Genomic DNA, 17821 nt, shown 5'->3' with positions numbered 1-17821 from the left:
AATAAGCTGGGAGATATTTTCTTTCTGCCACTTCAACACTTTTACTGAAAATAAGATTGTTCTGCTTCTACATCATTTATGCTAGAAGATATGATGACCTCTGCATTATTTTTACCCCAGAGATTCTGTCTGTTCTTAGGTTTTCTCCTGTTATTTATCAAATGACAAAAAGAAGAGATGCTTATTTCTAAAAAAATGAACATAAAGTTCCATCATACAAACATGTAAGAAAAATTTGATTAAAACATTTCAAAGGATATAAAATAGTGTATAGCTATAGATTAAATAGAATATGATAATTTAGTCAGCAAGGTGTTACGTAAGGCAACATAATGCTTTTGGCAAAATTACTTTTCCTATGTGCACTATTCATTTTAATGGTTCTTTGTGTTCTTATAATATGTTCTCACTTCTTTTTTGGGGGGTACCAGGGATTGAACTCAAAGACACTTGACCACTGAGCCACATACCCAGCCTTATTTTGTATTTTATTTAGAGACAAGGCCTCACTGAGTTGTTGAGGCTGGCTTCGAATTTGTGATCCTCCTGTCTCAGGCTCTTCCCAAGCCACTGGGATTAGAGGCGTATACCACCACACCCAGCATGTCCTCATTTCTTCTCCTTGAAATATGTGAAACATAAATTTATACACACACACACACACACACACACACACACACACTACAGTATTTTCCTAAAAGTCTACTGTTGGTTTAGTTCTTCTCTTTCAAAGCTAAAGAATGGGGCAAGGCAGACAATTCACTTCAAAAAGTACTGTTTATCTCCACATCAAAGAAAAAAAATCATGTAAGAGCTAGCATATCTTCTATGGAAAAAGCTAACATGTGTTATAAATGTTATAGCTAAATATTCTCATCTTTATTCAAAATACCAGTTTTGTTTAGAAAGTTCAGCAGAGTTCACCTACAATCCTGCAAATCATCTCAGCATGCCCTGCTTATTTATCTCTGGCCTGCAGGTATCAACACAATTTTCATATTTTATTTTAAATGATAAAAAAGACAAAATAGAATTAAGAAAATATCCATACCATGAACAGAAAGACATGTGCTATATGTAAATGTCCCATTTAACTTTATACACACACATCAGATAGCTCTGATTTAGGTTATTAAATTGGTGAGAGATTTCTAAAAGCCTAATTCACCCCCTTTCATTTGTCCTCCCCAATTCAGCTGTTGACTATATAAGATCCTATTTCTAAGTAGTTAATTATCTACCTCAAAAAGAAGTCAGGAACTGGGTGTGGTGAACACCTGTAATTGCCTATAATCACAGCTACTCAGGAGGATGAGGTAGGATTGAAAGTTTGAGGCCAGCCTCAGCAACTTTTTGAGAACCTCAGTAATGAAACCCTGTCTCAAAATTAAAAAAAATAAGAAGGGCTGGGGTGTAGCTCAGTGGTAAAAATGCCCCTGGGTTCAATTCCCAGTATCACAAAAAAAGAGGCAGGCTCAACTATTGGACTTTCATACTATTTTATGATCAGAGTAGGAGAAACTAGAGCAGTTATGTGATGGTTGGTATCTTTGACAGCTGACTTTCAAAAACATCCAGTTACTAAATTTGAATCAACCTTGGAAACGTCCTCCATGTGACATAAGCAGAGGCTGATAACCACAACTGCCATCTCTTAGATATTGCAGATTTGTTACAATGGACCCACTGTGTATATTTTATGCCAATAGGTAATTTCCAAATACAGAAAGCAAGTTTTTTCTAGGAAAGGAATTTCACAATCTCTTATAGTTAAATAGGTTTTTAGAGTTTGTGACTCAAGTTATTTGTGACCCATGCCACAGGACAAAGTTCATGATTCCAGACCAATCATCATTTCTGAGCAATAATTACTTCTGAGCAAGCTCTATAATGAGGCAAACTTACAACCTGCCCTTTTTTTAAATATTTATTTCTTAGTTGTAGTTGAACACAATACCTTTATTTTATTTATTTATTTTTATGTGGTGCTAAGAACTGAACCCAGGGCCTCCCAGGTGCTAGGCATGCACTCTACCACTGAGCCACAACCCCAGCCCTACAACCTGCCTTTTGCCACTATGCAGGACTTTCTGCACATTAACTCTACCCACTTTAATATTACTATTATAGTCTGTTTTTTTCTCTTTATGTCTTCCTTCCATTGCACTATAAATGTTTTTGGAAGACATTTCAACTATTCTTTAGACCAAGGCAGTATATAAATTTAGTTAACTAGCCTTTACAAAAACATTCTGAAACATTTAACTCTCATAATTTGAGTTATAGGTCCCATTGTCCCAAATATGCACCTCTATGAATACAGGTTAAATTCATATATTGAATAAATATGTTCTAAGTGCCTACTGTGTCAGCACCTGTTCTTGGTCCTGGGGGAAATAATGATGAAGAGCCAGATAGTAACTACCATGGAGAAAAATACAGCAGAGAAGGAAAACAGGGATACCATATAATTAAGATACTCAGAGAAGGTCTTATTGAGAAGGTGGCACTCACACATATATCAGATAGATAGATAGATAGATAGATAGATAGATATAGATATATAATATCTCCTAAAGGACCTGGAAAAGATGAAGGATACATAGATATCTAGGATAAGAGCATTCCAGGTATAAGGTATATCAAATACAAAGCTGAGAGCCTATCTCAAAATAAAAAATAAAAAGGTAAATGGATATAGCTCAGTGGTGGAGCAACCCTGGGTTCAATCCCTAGCACACACACAAATAATAATAATAATTATAATTATATTAGGGGACAAAAAAGATTAGAGTTGTACTTTTAAAAGATTACTCTAAAAGCAATTATATTGGAGTAGGGAAAAGTGAATATAGAAGACCAGTCAAAAGATATTGTGGAAGTGCAGGCAAAATTGACAATAGAATAAGGGTGTAGAAGTGAGAACAGAAAGAGAACAAAGAGGTAGTCTGAAAGATATTTAGGAGGTAGAAAAGAGAATTTGAGGGATTACAGATGTAGCTTAGTGGTAGAGCATTTGCCTATACTGTGTGAAGCACTGGGTTCAATTCTCAGCAACATATAAACATAAAGAAATAAAATAAAGGTATTGTGTCCATCTACAACTAAAAAACATTTTTAAAAAGAGAATTTGATGACAGATTAAATTCATGAGGGTTGAGGAAGAAGGTCACAGAAGGCTGAAGTTGCCTAATTACATTTCTTAAACTTTGGCATAGGTACTAATATTTTCTATATGGAGAGGTAGCATCATCAATGTGATTTTTGATGTGAGTGTAAGTGGAGAGGTAGGGGGAAGAACAACAAAAAGTCAATTATGTATGGTTATAAGTCTTTATATCACAACTGCAAATTATTGTACACATAATACTTAATTTGCAAAATATGTGCAATTTGTTCTGTCTCCACCAATGAAAGAAGCTTGGTTATTACTGTTCTGGAAAAATTAAGCAATTAGATTCTACATTAAATCTCCTGATCCACATTGCTAACACTATACATTTACATAATTTTTAAACTTGAGAAAATCAGTACTCTGTACCTTTATAATATTCTTAAGCAGAGAAAATCAGTACTTTGTACAACCTTTTATCCAAGTTTAAGCAACCTCAGGGTACCAAATATAGCACTTCAGTAAATAAATAAAGAATTCTGCCTCATCAATGAATTGGAAAGTACAACCCTTAGAGGAAGAAGCCATTTCCTATTGTTGAGTAGTACTGCAAAAGTCACCTATTCCTAACCAATGAAATCACTAAGGAGATAGATATGTTTTTAAAAGGAAATGACTGAATAAGTTAACACCAGAGATTTACTGATCTTAAATAATTAATCTAAAGATAAACTCAGTTACTCAGAGAAAGAAAAAAACTGCATTTTCTCTTTTAGAGACCATCAAATTCCCAGTCATGCTAACTGTATCCTCTATAGTCTCTCTCCAGTTAGTCCTCAAACAATGCTAAACAAAACTGGGAGTTTATTTACCATGAGACCAGAAAGATAAAAGTTTTTTAAACAAATTTAACACAATCTTTCCACTAGTAGAAGTTGAACTAATCACATAAATGCTCTAACAGTCTGGGTGTCAGTATAAATAGTATCAAAGCCTGTGAGATTTATCTTTACTATGAAGTTAAAAAGTATTTCAGTTAAACTAAATGTTAAATTGATACTATCAATTCCTTCATCACAAATAGCAATATGTTGTGAAAAGAGATGCTGGGGCTGGGGTTGTGGCTCAGCAGTAGAGCGCTCGCCTAGCACAGGCAGAAACAGGATTCGATCCTCAGCACCACATAAAAAATAAAGGCATTGTGTTGTGTCCATCTACACTTAAAAAAATAAATATTAAAAAAATTTTTAAAAAGAGATGCTGAATATTCTGAGAATTCAAACGTGTAGAAAGGCATTAGTACTACAGTTATTCTTTAAGAACTGAAGAACTGCAATTGCAACTCACAAGAAAAATATCATTTTATTTAATAACCAACTATACACACATTCAAACATACATATAACTAAAACAATATTTACTCTTCCTATGTGGGAGGCATTGTGAAATATTCTACTCTATGTTCTTCATTTTTAAAAAATGCTGGTCACAATTTAGTAAATGGACATTGTAAATTGCTAATATATTACAACCCTTAATTACTTTAGAACATTATCAATGCCAATTTATAATTTGAGGGAAATTTGTAGTCTTCTCCTTTTTAGAATTAGCCCATAAGAGTATTCTAAGTATTCAGAGGGAGAAAAAAGTTTAATGTAGCCTTATTTCCACATATCCAGCTTGGACATAATACATGCTTTCAATTTGTGTTTAAATCACCTACCTTCCCAGGCCAAAGAGCAGAAAGAATGATTTGCAATCATGTAACACATGTCCCTACATCTGTATTGCACATTTTATTGTCTTTTTTATGTATATTATTTCATTTGAACCTCACAACAACCCTGTGAGGTAGGCAGGGAAAATACCAGGTTCCTTTACAGATAATGTCAGTTAAATGACTTTCCCAATTATCATATAGCTAGTAAGAGGTGAAGGCAGAGATAGAATAAAAACCATCAAATTTCAGGTTGGGGGCTCTTTTCTCTAGAACACATAGAGTATAATCCAACCTCATAAATATATGGGAGGTTTTTTGTTTTCGTTTTTGATGCTGGGGATTGAATCCAGGCCTTACTCATGCAAAGCATATGCTCTACTAACCTCAAATATTTTTAACATTTAATTCTCATTTTCACATTCTTGATCCAACTTTTTGTAGGCTACAATAAAAGACCTAATTCCAAACTTATTATGCCAAGTTTATTCTGTCCTACCAAGAAAAACTTATGGCCATAGAACATATTTTTTGGAATGCACCATTTTGTTGGCTCTTGTCTAAAGGAACATAAGCGATATGAAAGACCCTAATGGTCAAGGAAACTGAAGTCAGAGAAAGGGATATTTTTTAAAGTATATTAATGGAGTTGGGTCCCTTTCAGCTTTTATTTTGTGAGAGGGTTCAATGGAGAGCTTTAATGCAGATGACACTTGAAGCTTTTGAAGAGGATCTAAATCTTGATGTGGTTATTCATACTCAATTCTTGAATGCATAATGATGGTATGGTGGGTCATGGTCTTCAAAAACTTGGTACTTGATGCTTGAAAACAAAACACACACACACACACAAATTCTACTAGCAAGTCTAATGATTGTTTTTAAAAAGGGAAATTTAAAAGTTCTTTGGTCGATAATTAATCAGATCACTAGATACAATGCTGAAAGAATGAAAAAAAACTATTTTAAAAAGCCATAGTATACAAAATATATTCATTGACTTATCTCTTTGATTAATGTTCTTCACTACAAATTGCAACAGAATTTGAAATTCTTACAGACTCATGTAGAGGCAGTAGTCAGATAAAAATGATTTAATAATTTCTTGAATCTCTTTGATCATTATCCAAAGTATCAGACTGTCTTAGAGCTTTTGATCTCTGAAAGCACAGCCAAAAGGCTTGTTGGAAGAGACAGTATAAAATGAAGTTGATTTTGTGGAATAGAGAAAGAAGTTGAAGTAGGAATATTATGGCTGGAAAATTTTTTTTTGAATGATGAATAAAAGTAACAAATCTTCAAATGGAAAAATTCTGACCACTTTGCAAGGTTCGAATGAAAAACAGCAAAAATATTGTAAACATGAGTACAATGTAATCAAAGAATAGTTATAGCGATCTGAAATTCTAGCTCAGGAAATAATTATACAGCCTATGCCCTGAGAGGAATGCCAGCATCTGTTCAATCCCCACCCCCCACTTTACTCTTTTTAGAGAGGATTTTAAGTTCATTATCTTAACTTTTTGTTCACTGTAACCTTTTTTAAAAATATGCTCCTATAAACTTGCCTTTTCCCCAAGAAACATTTAAGCTTTTAAAAAATGTTAATAAAAATAATAGCAGCTAATATTTGCTGAGTCTATAATCTGCTATATATACTTTGTGCAGATTAATTCATTTAATCTTCACAATTGCAAGAATTAGACAGTTGTGAATATGGGGATAATAAATGAAGAAACCAAGGCACAGAAAAATTAAGAAATTCAGGTAGTTACTTAAGTAATAATAGGGTAATAGAATATAAACTTATCTATAATAAATCAGTTTATTGCACTATAAAAGAAACTTTAGGATTTGAAAGGGACCATCAAAATAATCTAGTACATTGTCCCATACAATGAGAATCCTCACCCCTTATAACATTCCTGATGGTCAAACTCTGTTTAAGCAACTCTAAGGACCTAGAGTTCCCTCTCTCTCCACACAATCTGTTCCACTCCTGACCAGTTCTATATCTTCTCCAGGACTAATTTTGGACTCAAATAACAGAACAAATATACTTCCTATGAAGTTTCCCCACTTTTCCAAAGTCTTCTATTTCCTGAAAAAACAGTTCCAGTCCCCTTGATGTAGATTATCACAGCTGTCCCTTTATATAATCACAAAATTAATTTTAAAAGTTCTTTTATTCATCAGGGCAATTTTAGTAATGAAATCAGTTTGTGTATATTAATGTTCTGTGGGTTCACAGGTGTTTAATTTGGCTCTACACAACTGAATGCTAGGAAAGGCTTATAGACGTAGTTTAAATCAAATTGAAAAGCAATAATTTTTGAATTTTTTTCCCTCTCAAAACAGTTACCACGAAACAGAATCTTAAAGATACCTTACACCTTATCTTATATTTTCATTTTCTTACCCTCAGGCTTTTGTCTGCCTTCCTATTACTTGGACCTTGTGCATGACCTTAAAACTTTCAAAATACTTTAAACTACTCTCAAGATTATGAATTAGCTCACCACAGGCCCAGATCTGAGGCCTCAAAATATTGACTTTTTATCTTGTTGCATTAACTTTCAATCTGGAATTTCTGGTTTTCCATAAAGTTTTATATATATTAAATATGTAATATAATTATCATATATCAAAGTGTATGCACATACACACATACAGGCATCTTCCTCAATTTTATGTTCTCCACATGTAACTTATGTGTTCATCTCTTTCTTTTCTATGTCACCTTCACCACAATCTATCATCAGTGATTTTTTTTCCTTTGTGACCACAGTGATTAGTTCCAAGGATTTTCAGAAACAAAGCATCATTTAACAGAGATGACTATACCCAAAATTCTCGAAAGTATGGTATAAAATATGCACACCTGTAGTCCCATCTCCTCAGTAGGCTAAGACAGGAGAATTGCTTGAGCCCAGGTCTTTAAGACCAGCCTGGGGAATAAAGTAAAACCCCATTAAAAAAATTATATATATATATATATATATATATATATATATATATATATATATATATATGGTCTGGGTTGTAGTTCAGTGGTAGAGCACTGGGTTTGATCCTCAGTACCACATAAAAATAAATAAATAAAATGAAGGTATTTTAAAAAACAAATAATATAATAGCCAGGGATAGAGATTTAGCTCAGTGGCAGAGTAATTGCTTAACATAAACAAGGCTCTGGGTTTTATCTCCAGATCCACAAATATAAATAAATACCTGACATATCATAACCTGTTCTGTTCATCATGGCTCAGTCCCTAGATTAGTGACCTTCATCATGATTTGAACAAGATTTAAAAAAATCAGTGGTATCATATAGGTATGTAACCCATTTCAACTGACTTTTGAATAAAATCCCTTTACTAATGAAATGAAGATTTTTTATTTTTATATAGTTCATTTTATCACCCATTACTGTTATTACAAAATGTCTCACAATAAAGGTTTGTAAGAAAGGTGGCTAGAGGAGTAAAAGTCACCAGACATTTCTGCTGAGTCCAGGGCAAATAATCAGCCAAATCAAAGTAAAATCAAATGAGATTATGCATGTATATCCAAATTGTCTTTCTGGTTTTACTAACTGAGAACAATCCATTTTTTGGAATCCCTTACCATTTCTAAGCATCAAGAACAAAGTGAACTAATAACTGTAAGACTTGTTTAAACAATTGGGAATCCAGGGGCTGGGGATATAGCTTAGTAGTAGAGCACCCACCTAGCATGTGCAAGGCCCTGTGTTTAATTCCTAGCCTCTTCCCCAGTTTAAAAAAAAAAAAAAAATAGAGAGAGAGAGTATGTAAAGAGCAATTCAAATAAAACAAAGTCCACTCCATTCGGCAAAACCGAGAAGCTCAGAAGAACCATGCCAAAGCGATACAAAGGTAGCTTGCAAACAACTACCACATCACTTGATCAGGTTATCGACATGCTATATACTGTACAGGAATATTGAATTCAGCAGCAACTAAGTACTCAGTATTCTGTAAGTTTTCATTAATAGTAAACTCTAATGTCAAGGTTTAAAACCTATTATAATATCACCAAATCTTCCTTGCAGCTCTAAAAAACCTTAATGCACCATATAATCCTTCTCCTTTTAAATAGTGCAAATAATTATAAGAACAGAAAGTCATAAAGAATAGTAATAAGCTCTCACATTTATTAAATTATCCCAAGGCCTTGCTGCTTGTTTCTGAATCTCATTAAAATAAGAACATGCTCAGAGTAAAGAATTTAATCCACCAGAAAAAAAGCATACATTAAAAAAATGTGGGCTGGGGATGTGGCTCAAGTGGTAGCACGCTCGCATGGCATGCGTGCGGCCCGGGTTCGATCCTCAGCACCACATACAAACAAAGATGTTGTGTCCACCGAGAACTAAAAAAAAAATAAATATAAAAAAAAAAAAAAATGTTAGTCTTCTTCCTATTCTAGACTGCTCATCTCATTTCTCCAGGAATTCTATTTATAACTCCTTATATATATTTGAAGAGATTTTCTATATGCTTTTTTTTTTCTTTTGACAGAGTCTTGCTAAGTTGCCCAGGCTGCATCAAACTTGGGATCTTCCTGCCTCAGCCTCTCAAGAAGTTAGAATTACATGCCTGGCTTAAAATAAATGCTTCTTTAAAACACAAATGAAAGCCAAGTGGGGTGGCAGAACATGCATGTAATCCTAGTGACTGGGGAGGTTAAGGCAGGAGGATCACAAGTTTGAGGCCATCCTCAGCCTTACCATAACCCTGTCTCAAAATAAAAATAAAACACAAATAGAAACATACTAAACATACAGCTTCCTTTTATCTATTATTTATTTATTTATTTATTTATTTATTTATTTATTTATGGTACTAGGGATTGAGCCCAGGGCCTCTTTGCCACTTAGCTACATCCTCAGTCCTTTATATTTTCAGACAGGATCTTGCTAAGTTGCTGAGGGTCTCACTAAATTGCTGAGGATGATCTCAAATTTGTAATCCTCCTGCCTCGGCCCCACCCAGCCTATATATATATATATATTTTTTTTTTTCTCACTTAACAATGTGTCTTAGAATTTTCCATATCTGCATATCTGGATCCACTTCATTCTTCCTAATAGCTGTAAATTACAATAATGTGTGAAAGCATTTATTTAACCAGACATCTGTTGAAGCATGTCTATATTATTTCTAGTTTTATTTTGCTTTTTAATTTCAAACAATATGGTGATTAATATCTTTGGAATTTTTATGTCCAAGTACAAATACACATGAACATGAATCCCTAAGAGAAGTAATACCTGCTATTAGAATGACAAATTCTAAACAAGAAGCCAGAATACCTACAAAGGAGGCCAGAAAAACTACAAGTTAAATGCTTAGTGATTAAGGTGCCAATCATTATCACACAAAGTTAGAATTTAAGGTTTTGAAAATAAACAAACTAATGAATTATAGGACATAAAGTAGAAAAAGGTGAAGCTTTAAAGGCTGGGAGAATGAATCATGAGAGAGAAAAAGACAAAGGAGAAACAAATGAAAAGAAAATAGCATAAATAAAGCAAGATAAACAACAACAAAAAAAGACATTTTTTGGACCTGTTACTTAAACTTAAGGCACAACTGATCAGCAGATTTGAGACATATACTATTAGATAGCTGAACTTGGAAGCAACATGATTTAAATGACTGAGGCTTAATTTATACAGGGTGCCTGCAAATTTATTTATTTCTACCAGGCTCTAAAGTGTTGAAAGGAGATCCCACTTCCCCCATAAAAGAAAGCAGAGAAATAATCTTCCAGATACAACATAGTTGGTCAATCTCTTTAATTTCTGATCAACTTGACAAAGATATAGTAATTGCCTCATACATACAAAACAAACCTCTCTTGGGAAGGTGCTGACTAAAAAACATAGGTATTCAGGTCTATATTTTTTAATTACAATCCTGAAATTTCCTTGGCCCATCCAGGGCTACTCTACTATCTCACCTAACATATATCACAGTCAATAACTTACCTCTCCCAAAGTGCTAGGATTTGAATGCCACAATACAAATTGATTCATGTTTTTGTCCATTAATGGTCCGTGGGTTTCTTTAAATGAAGTCCATGTTAGAGTCCATAGATATCAGTGCTCTGTAAAAACTGAAAACCTCAAGAATGTCAATGCACATACCCTAAGTTACTACTTGGATGCCAATCCATCATGAATAATAGTTATACTACTAAACACTCAGATGTGGAAAGTTTAGTGGACATAACATTGAACAGCAAATTGAGGTGGCAAAATTAGACTAAGACAATATTAACTTAACCTAGAGGATCTCAAAACACTGCTATACATCACATTTATATGTATTGTAAACAAGGCACCACAGTAACAGCCTTCAAAGATGGGGATGATTTCCATACCAACCCTTTGAGAAATCAGAAAAAGATTTAAAGATAGAAAAACTTGTAAAATTTAATTATAGTAATTATGTAGTTACATGTCTACTTTGGGGGTTTTTAACCTATTTTAAGAACATCTTAGGTTTCAAATCTAAAAATGCTAACTAATTCTTTTTTTGTAAAAAGTACAAAAGCAAACTACATACACATACAACACAAACAATCAACAATACGGCATAAATTCTGGGTTTCTACACAATTCTCATCAATCTAATTATAGGATTCTGGAACTTCTCAAGAGCTACATTTCACTAGCTATTCCATACACACAAACACCTCACTGGGACTGCAGCTAGATAGTGATTCATGCCCAGATCTCATCATCTAGCCTGTGTGTCATCTGCATTTTATTCTATTTAACAACAACAAAAATCTGGTTACAGTACTTGATTTTCAGGTACATGCTTCTCTTCATGACACTGAAGGCACTTTTTACAAGGAAAATAATCTTCAGGGATTCATTCTTCTGGGACCTCCTACAACTGTTTCTTATGTGTATACACCTGGTGAAACCTTTGGAATTTTATAAGTTCCTATTTCCATTTTAGTTATAAAAATAATTCTCATTTACATCTAGTACCCCAACTTCAGAAAATATTAACAAAAAGGAAATTAGCTTATATTGATGAAAAGAAAGCACTTAAGATACCCATTAGCAGTTCAGTGATCCAACTGTAGCTTATCATTTTATGACCTCCCTGGGATCAATTTCTGAAAAGTCCTTCCCAGAAAAGTAAAGAAACCCGAAGGAAGCTAAATAGTTGCCTTATCCTCTCCACTCGGAGAAAAGTATTAATGCACATGTGTAAATTTCCCTAATTCTAACAAAACAAAATAACAATGTCCTGTATGTCTGTTACACCAGCATACTCACAAATTACCGGTTAGTAAGAAAACTGGAATCATGTCTACATTCAGAGGTAGGGATACTGAGGTATGGTAGAAGTTGTCCCGCTAAACCAGAATCGGGTTCTTTAATCCAGTAATTAATTTATTCCTCTGATAGCGTCTATGGACACCTACAACTGGCAAGGCACTGTCCTACGAATTCAGAGACGAAAAGAAGTCCTTGTCCCCTACTTCCATAACGGGTCGGGGTAGGTGATAAGTGAGCCCTACGTTAGCTCATCTCAGTGCCCAGACTCCATCTCTCCACCACGACCTTAGGTCAGGACCCACCGATTCCTAGAAGAGTAGAAGACCGTCAAAGACCTCGACCCCACGATCCAGTTCCAAAGAGTTTTCTGTATTCCTATCCATTCAGGGAGTCTCTTCAAGGAGCCTTCCTGCAATCACTACCTAATGTGAGAACTCTCTGCCCAAGCCCAGGGTCAGGAGCGACCCAAGACATCGACCCCAGTTCCCACCTCCGCCCGGGTTCAGTTCCCGCCCGAAGGTTACCTGCAGGGGATCCAAAGCTCCCAGACACCATAGACGCCCCGCCCCGCCCATTACGTCGCCTTCTGCAACCAGGTGTCTCCTCCAGGAGTAACTTCCGATACGTCACGTCCGGCAGAACTTCCGCCCCGGCCCGCTGTCTAGCTAGGCACTCAATTCCGCTGGTAAGCGTCACTTCCGACCTGTTCCTCGGTTCTGGCGCGATCCCGGCGCTTGCCAGATCTTACTTGTAGATTTCTGTTTTCCTGATTGCCTACCCTCTGCCGGTGTGATCCAACCCGGAGAAGTACTTTTTCATCTTTTCTTTTTTTCCGTCTTCCTTTTTTCTTCTTTCTCCCCTGCCTCCCCCGACTCGCACTTGTTTGGCAGCTTATATGGCCTGCCTTCTGCAGCGACTTAGCCACTTTCCCCTGCGTGAATTCATCAGTCTTCCACAGAGCAGCCAGACCTCTGCGAGAAATTCGAAGATTATTCTTGTGTGTGTGTTTTCTCATTTTCCTACCCGGGGAGCCGGGATCTTCGGTTGCACTGTCTGCGATTAAGTGCTACCTGATTCGCTTCTAACGGTGTTAGTTACCTGGACAAGTTACTTAACACCTCTACACCTGTGCGAAACGTAGAACCCGTGCCTGCAACCTAGGACTGTTGTGTGTATTACTTGAGGTGATACATGAAAGCACTAGTATATTAAAAGCACTCGTAGCTATGAACTGGTAACGTTCGTTCGGTTCTGTGCTATTGTATTACATAAGTGGCAGGAAGTTGAAAACCGGTTTTTAATTCCGTGATTAATTGATGTTGCCTAGTACCTTGCCATTGGAACTGTGAACATCTCCATAGATAAATTCGTGTATAGTAACCAACTTTAACCCTACTTGAAAGCACTGTGATAGGTACTGAGGGAGAGATGAATAAAACCCAGGCCCTGCTCTCGAGGAGTGGAGGCACTCAATAAATGGTTATAGAAGGAAGGAAAACCCAGAAAACACACACACGCACGCACGCGCGCGCGAGGCCAGTTGAACTGAGAATTTATCCTTAGGACAAAAATTTATGGAAAAAAAAAAAAAAAAAAAGGACTTCTTTTAGTCAACCTCTTGCCTTTGCAGGTAAGGAGAATTGGATCCAGAAAAGCAACTAAAAGTCACACTATTAATGACAATGCTAGGATCGGAAGTAGAGCTTTATAATGCTCACCACCTCTCCCCCTTTCCAAAATGTGCCTCGAAGTGTTAGTATGGTAAAAGCAGATTAGCTTTTGAGGTCATTGCTCTTAAGTGCAAAGGATTAGAAACAACCCCAGTCTAGGAGAGAGATGGCCAGTGTAACCTAGCAGATGCCTCACAATTCTGATGATCCTTAGAATGCTCTGGTGTGGGCACTGCTGGGTTTATTTCTAAGACATCCCTCCCCTGGCAAACTTCTCATACTGACCCAGAAGCGTTTGGTAATGTGTGATCTCTATCTGCAATTTTAACTGACTGCACAGGAATAAGTAACTGATCCCAGGAGCTCTAGAAGGTAAACATAAACTGCAAATGCCTTGCCAATTACATGGAAAAATTTCATTTAAACTTCTTTTAATTGGAAAAAAATTAACTATTCAACCTTTGCTTTAGGGAATATTACAAAACTTCATAGCAATTATTACTATTATCATTAAAAAACTGGTAATGGGTCTGTGGTCCAAATGAACCAGTAAATCCCATAGACCCATAGAATATATTTGGAACAGATAAAATTTGAAGTTTCTTCCAATTCTATCATTAAATGCATTAGTGGTATTTTTAGTAAATTTATGAATTATACAAATTCAGTAATTTGCCCAAAGTCATAAAGTTAGCCAGTGGTAGTCAGTTCTAGGATCTCAGCCTCCTAATTCCATTTATGTATTTATTCAAATAAGGCATTCAGCCAGGCATTATGGATACAAAAATGAATAAATTAATCCCTTGCCTTCGAGGATATTCCTGTCTGATAAGGGAATCAGACCTCTTAATGGAAAAATAATTCAGTTCCATGTTACACCTAGTTTCTTCATTCAACCAATGATGTTTCCCCATCCTTTGCTATCAACATAACTAATTTTAAATGAAAATCTGATGTTTTAATCAAATTTTAAATCATTCACACTACGCTTTTAAGAGTTTGAAGCATGCACAATTTACATAGGTCTAAAAGTTTATTTGAGTATAACAGACTTGGAGACTAAACTGTGTGACCTTGTGTTTCTTATTATCTAGTCTTTTTTTGAGGGCAGGTACTGGGGATTGAACTCAGGAACACTCAACCACTGAGCCACATCCCCAGCCCTATTTTGTATTTTATTTAGAGACAGAGTCTAACTGAGTTGCTTAGCGCCTTGCTTTTTGCTGAGGCTGGCTTTGAACCTGCAATCCTCCTGCCTCAGCCTCCAAAGCCACTGGGATTACAGGTGTGCACCACCACAACCGGCTTATTATCCAGTCTTTAAATAAGGAAATTAGGACTTGAAAATGTCACAGTTCCTAAAGTCCATTCTTTCAATGGCATTCAAACTTCATCCATGGTACCACACCTTTTCCAGATAGCAAGGAAGCAATAGCATATTAAGAACTGAGTTATTTTTCTCCTCATCTGCATATACTGAAGGTCTTATTCTCTGTCTTCTGTGATAGTTGATTTTTATGTGAACTTGCCAAGGCCACAGTACCCAAATATTTAATCAAACATTATTCTAGATGTTTCTGTAAAGTTATTTTTTAGATGGGACTAACATTTCAGTCAGTAGACTTTAAATAAAGCAGATAATCCTCCATAATTTGAGTGGGCCTCATTCAATCAGTTAAAGGTCTTAAAAAAAAAAAAAAAAAGGTAGGTTCCCTGAGGAAATTGGAATTCTGCCTCCAAACAGCCTTTGAACTCAAGTTGCAAGATCATCTCTTATGAGTCCACTTTGTTTGCCTACTCTTCAGATTTTGGACTGCTAGCCTCCACAATTTTGTGACCAATTCCTTAAAATAAATAAATATTAACTAGCCTATGACCTTAAGCAAGTCAGTTTACCTATCTTGGCCTCAATATTCTTTTCAAGGAATTACTTGGACAAATTTTGTAGTGTTCTGTCCAGTAGAAAAAAAAAATGCACGATACTACTTCTAATGGCAGGTGGTGAGGGATTCTCTCTTTTAAACTTTATTTCTTGTTTCTTTTCCTTCCTTTTTACTTTTCTTTCCTTCTTCTTCTTCTCCCCCCCCCCCCCACTCCCTCTGGTTGATCTGATGAAAGACAGCACTGTGGCACCTATCTGAACAGCCACCTATATTGACAAAACTTGAGTGTCCCTAAGACTTTGGGAGATGATAATGTAATGGGGCTCATTTAAAATTAGAAATTTTCAAAGAACCCCCTAATTTTTTTTCCTCAGTCATTACCATTTCCTGCTAACCTGTTAGTTAAGCTATTTTCTCTATCCTAGCTTCCTATGGGTGATCATTTCAGGCTGAGAATGAGAGCTGAAAGTGCCCCCCAAAACCCCAGCCTGGTGCCAGAAGTATGCAACAAAAGTCAAAGATCTAGAATTATGTTTCTTGATCACACAGCCTGGCTGAATCTACCTATGTGTATTTCCTGGGTGTTGGTTCCTATGAATTGTAGTCCTGTAGTATGGGCAAAGGCAGATTAGCTGCCTTCCCAGTTTGGGTCAAATGGTCATGAAATTTGTTTTTCATTTTTATATCACCTTTCTCTTATTTCTGATGTGGGTTGGTGACTTAAGTACAGTTAGTCAGGACCCCAGATTCAGGCCTCTGGCCTGGGCCCCAGTAACAGTAAGTCTAAAATGTTTGCTTAGTGAATCAAAGAATGAATGGATTCCATGATTAGTTCCGGGCTCTTCCATTCCTTACTATTACTGCCCCTGACCCTTTTCCTATTGAAACACTTCATTAAAAAAAAAAACTGTAGTAGTGGGGAAAGGAAGGAATGATGAGACAATAAATAAGGGTTAGATTGGGAGGTGAATGGAGAAAAATAGTGGCATTTCATTCCATTTCAAAGAAAACACTGATGCACTATAGTATTTATGAAAAGAATTATATATTGTCTAGGGATTATTTTAAAATAATGTGGGAGGGTAACAAATGATAAATATTTGTTATTTATTATATCATTGTTTAATTATAATCTATATATTGCATATGCTTGAAAATTTCCGTAATACAGAGTTAAAATTAGAAAGATTGTGAGTGCATTTTCTTTCCTCTAGATAAAACTGGGTTCAAAGTATCTCATGGAATCTCAGAATTCTTTTGCCTGATGTACAGAAAACTTGTCAGAGATTGGATTTTCCAGCAGATCATGATATGGAAATGGGGAGGAAGTAGAATTATTCAGAGGAAGAAGTTAAACTGTTATTCAGGTCCAAAGAATCTGCAGGCATCTTGGGAGGGAGCCCTAGTGTAAGTATTGCCCATGGGAGTGTAACCTCCTTGTCAGGCAAAAAGGACCAGCCTATTATTCTGCTTCCTTGAAAGAGAATCTGTGAAGTATATCTTTGTATCTTCCACAAAATGCATCACAAATTGGCCTAAACAATAAGTGATGTATTGACCTCTATCACTGGAATGTTATGATAGGAATCAGGGTTGGTTGCTCCAACAACTCAGTGGTATCATCCATGATCCATATTTTTTCCCTCTTTGCTCTGCCTTCAGAATCATCTGCTTCCACTTATGAAGACCAGCTTTCCTCAAGGTGGTGAAATGACTGTGGCTGCTTGCTTTAACATCTACACACTGTGTCCACCCTCAGAAACAATGAACACAGTAATTCCAAGGAGACTCTCAGACTAGAAAAGAGAAAAATGCACATTAATATCTGAACCAGATCTGCTACTCTGTACAATTTTAACTTTTCAACTGTAGTTAATGGGTTTACATTAGTCACCATTAAATTTCATACTGTCATAAACTTATGCCAGAATCCTGTATCCTTTGAGATAGTGACACAGACTAGTACTGCAGTAACTCATTTCAGTTTCTTTAAGCAGTGCAGGTGTGTTTCTTACTCATGCTACAGAACTACTTGGGACTGCAGAGTAACTGCTCAATTGTGGTCACTCAAGAACCTGGGCTGACTGTATAACCACTATTTTAAACATTGTCAGT

The 17821-nt window shown here is 35.9% G+C and overlaps 1 long non-coding RNA gene across 1 annotated transcript; it reads right to left on the bottom strand.

Annotated features, from left to right (window-relative positions):
* Positions 1–4448: 4448 nt before the first annotated feature.
* Positions 4449–12769, bottom strand: LOC139706703 (uncharacterized). The gene is made up of 3 exons (XR_011708319.1): positions 12678–12769; positions 10843–10970; positions 4449–5652 (listed from the first exon to the last, which is right to left on the bottom strand). It is a non-coding gene; the product is annotated as an uncharacterized lncRNA (long non-coding RNA).
* Positions 12770–17821: the final 5052 nt, after the last annotated feature.

The sequence above is a fragment of the Marmota flaviventris genome, chromosome 8 (assembly GCF_047511675.1).
Source record: "Marmota flaviventris isolate mMarFla1 chromosome 8, mMarFla1.hap1, whole genome shotgun sequence".
In the NCBI taxonomy this organism is placed as follows: domain Eukaryota; kingdom Metazoa; phylum Chordata; class Mammalia; order Rodentia; family Sciuridae; genus Marmota; species Marmota flaviventris.
This window is presented reverse-complemented; position numbering and strand designations above follow the sequence as displayed.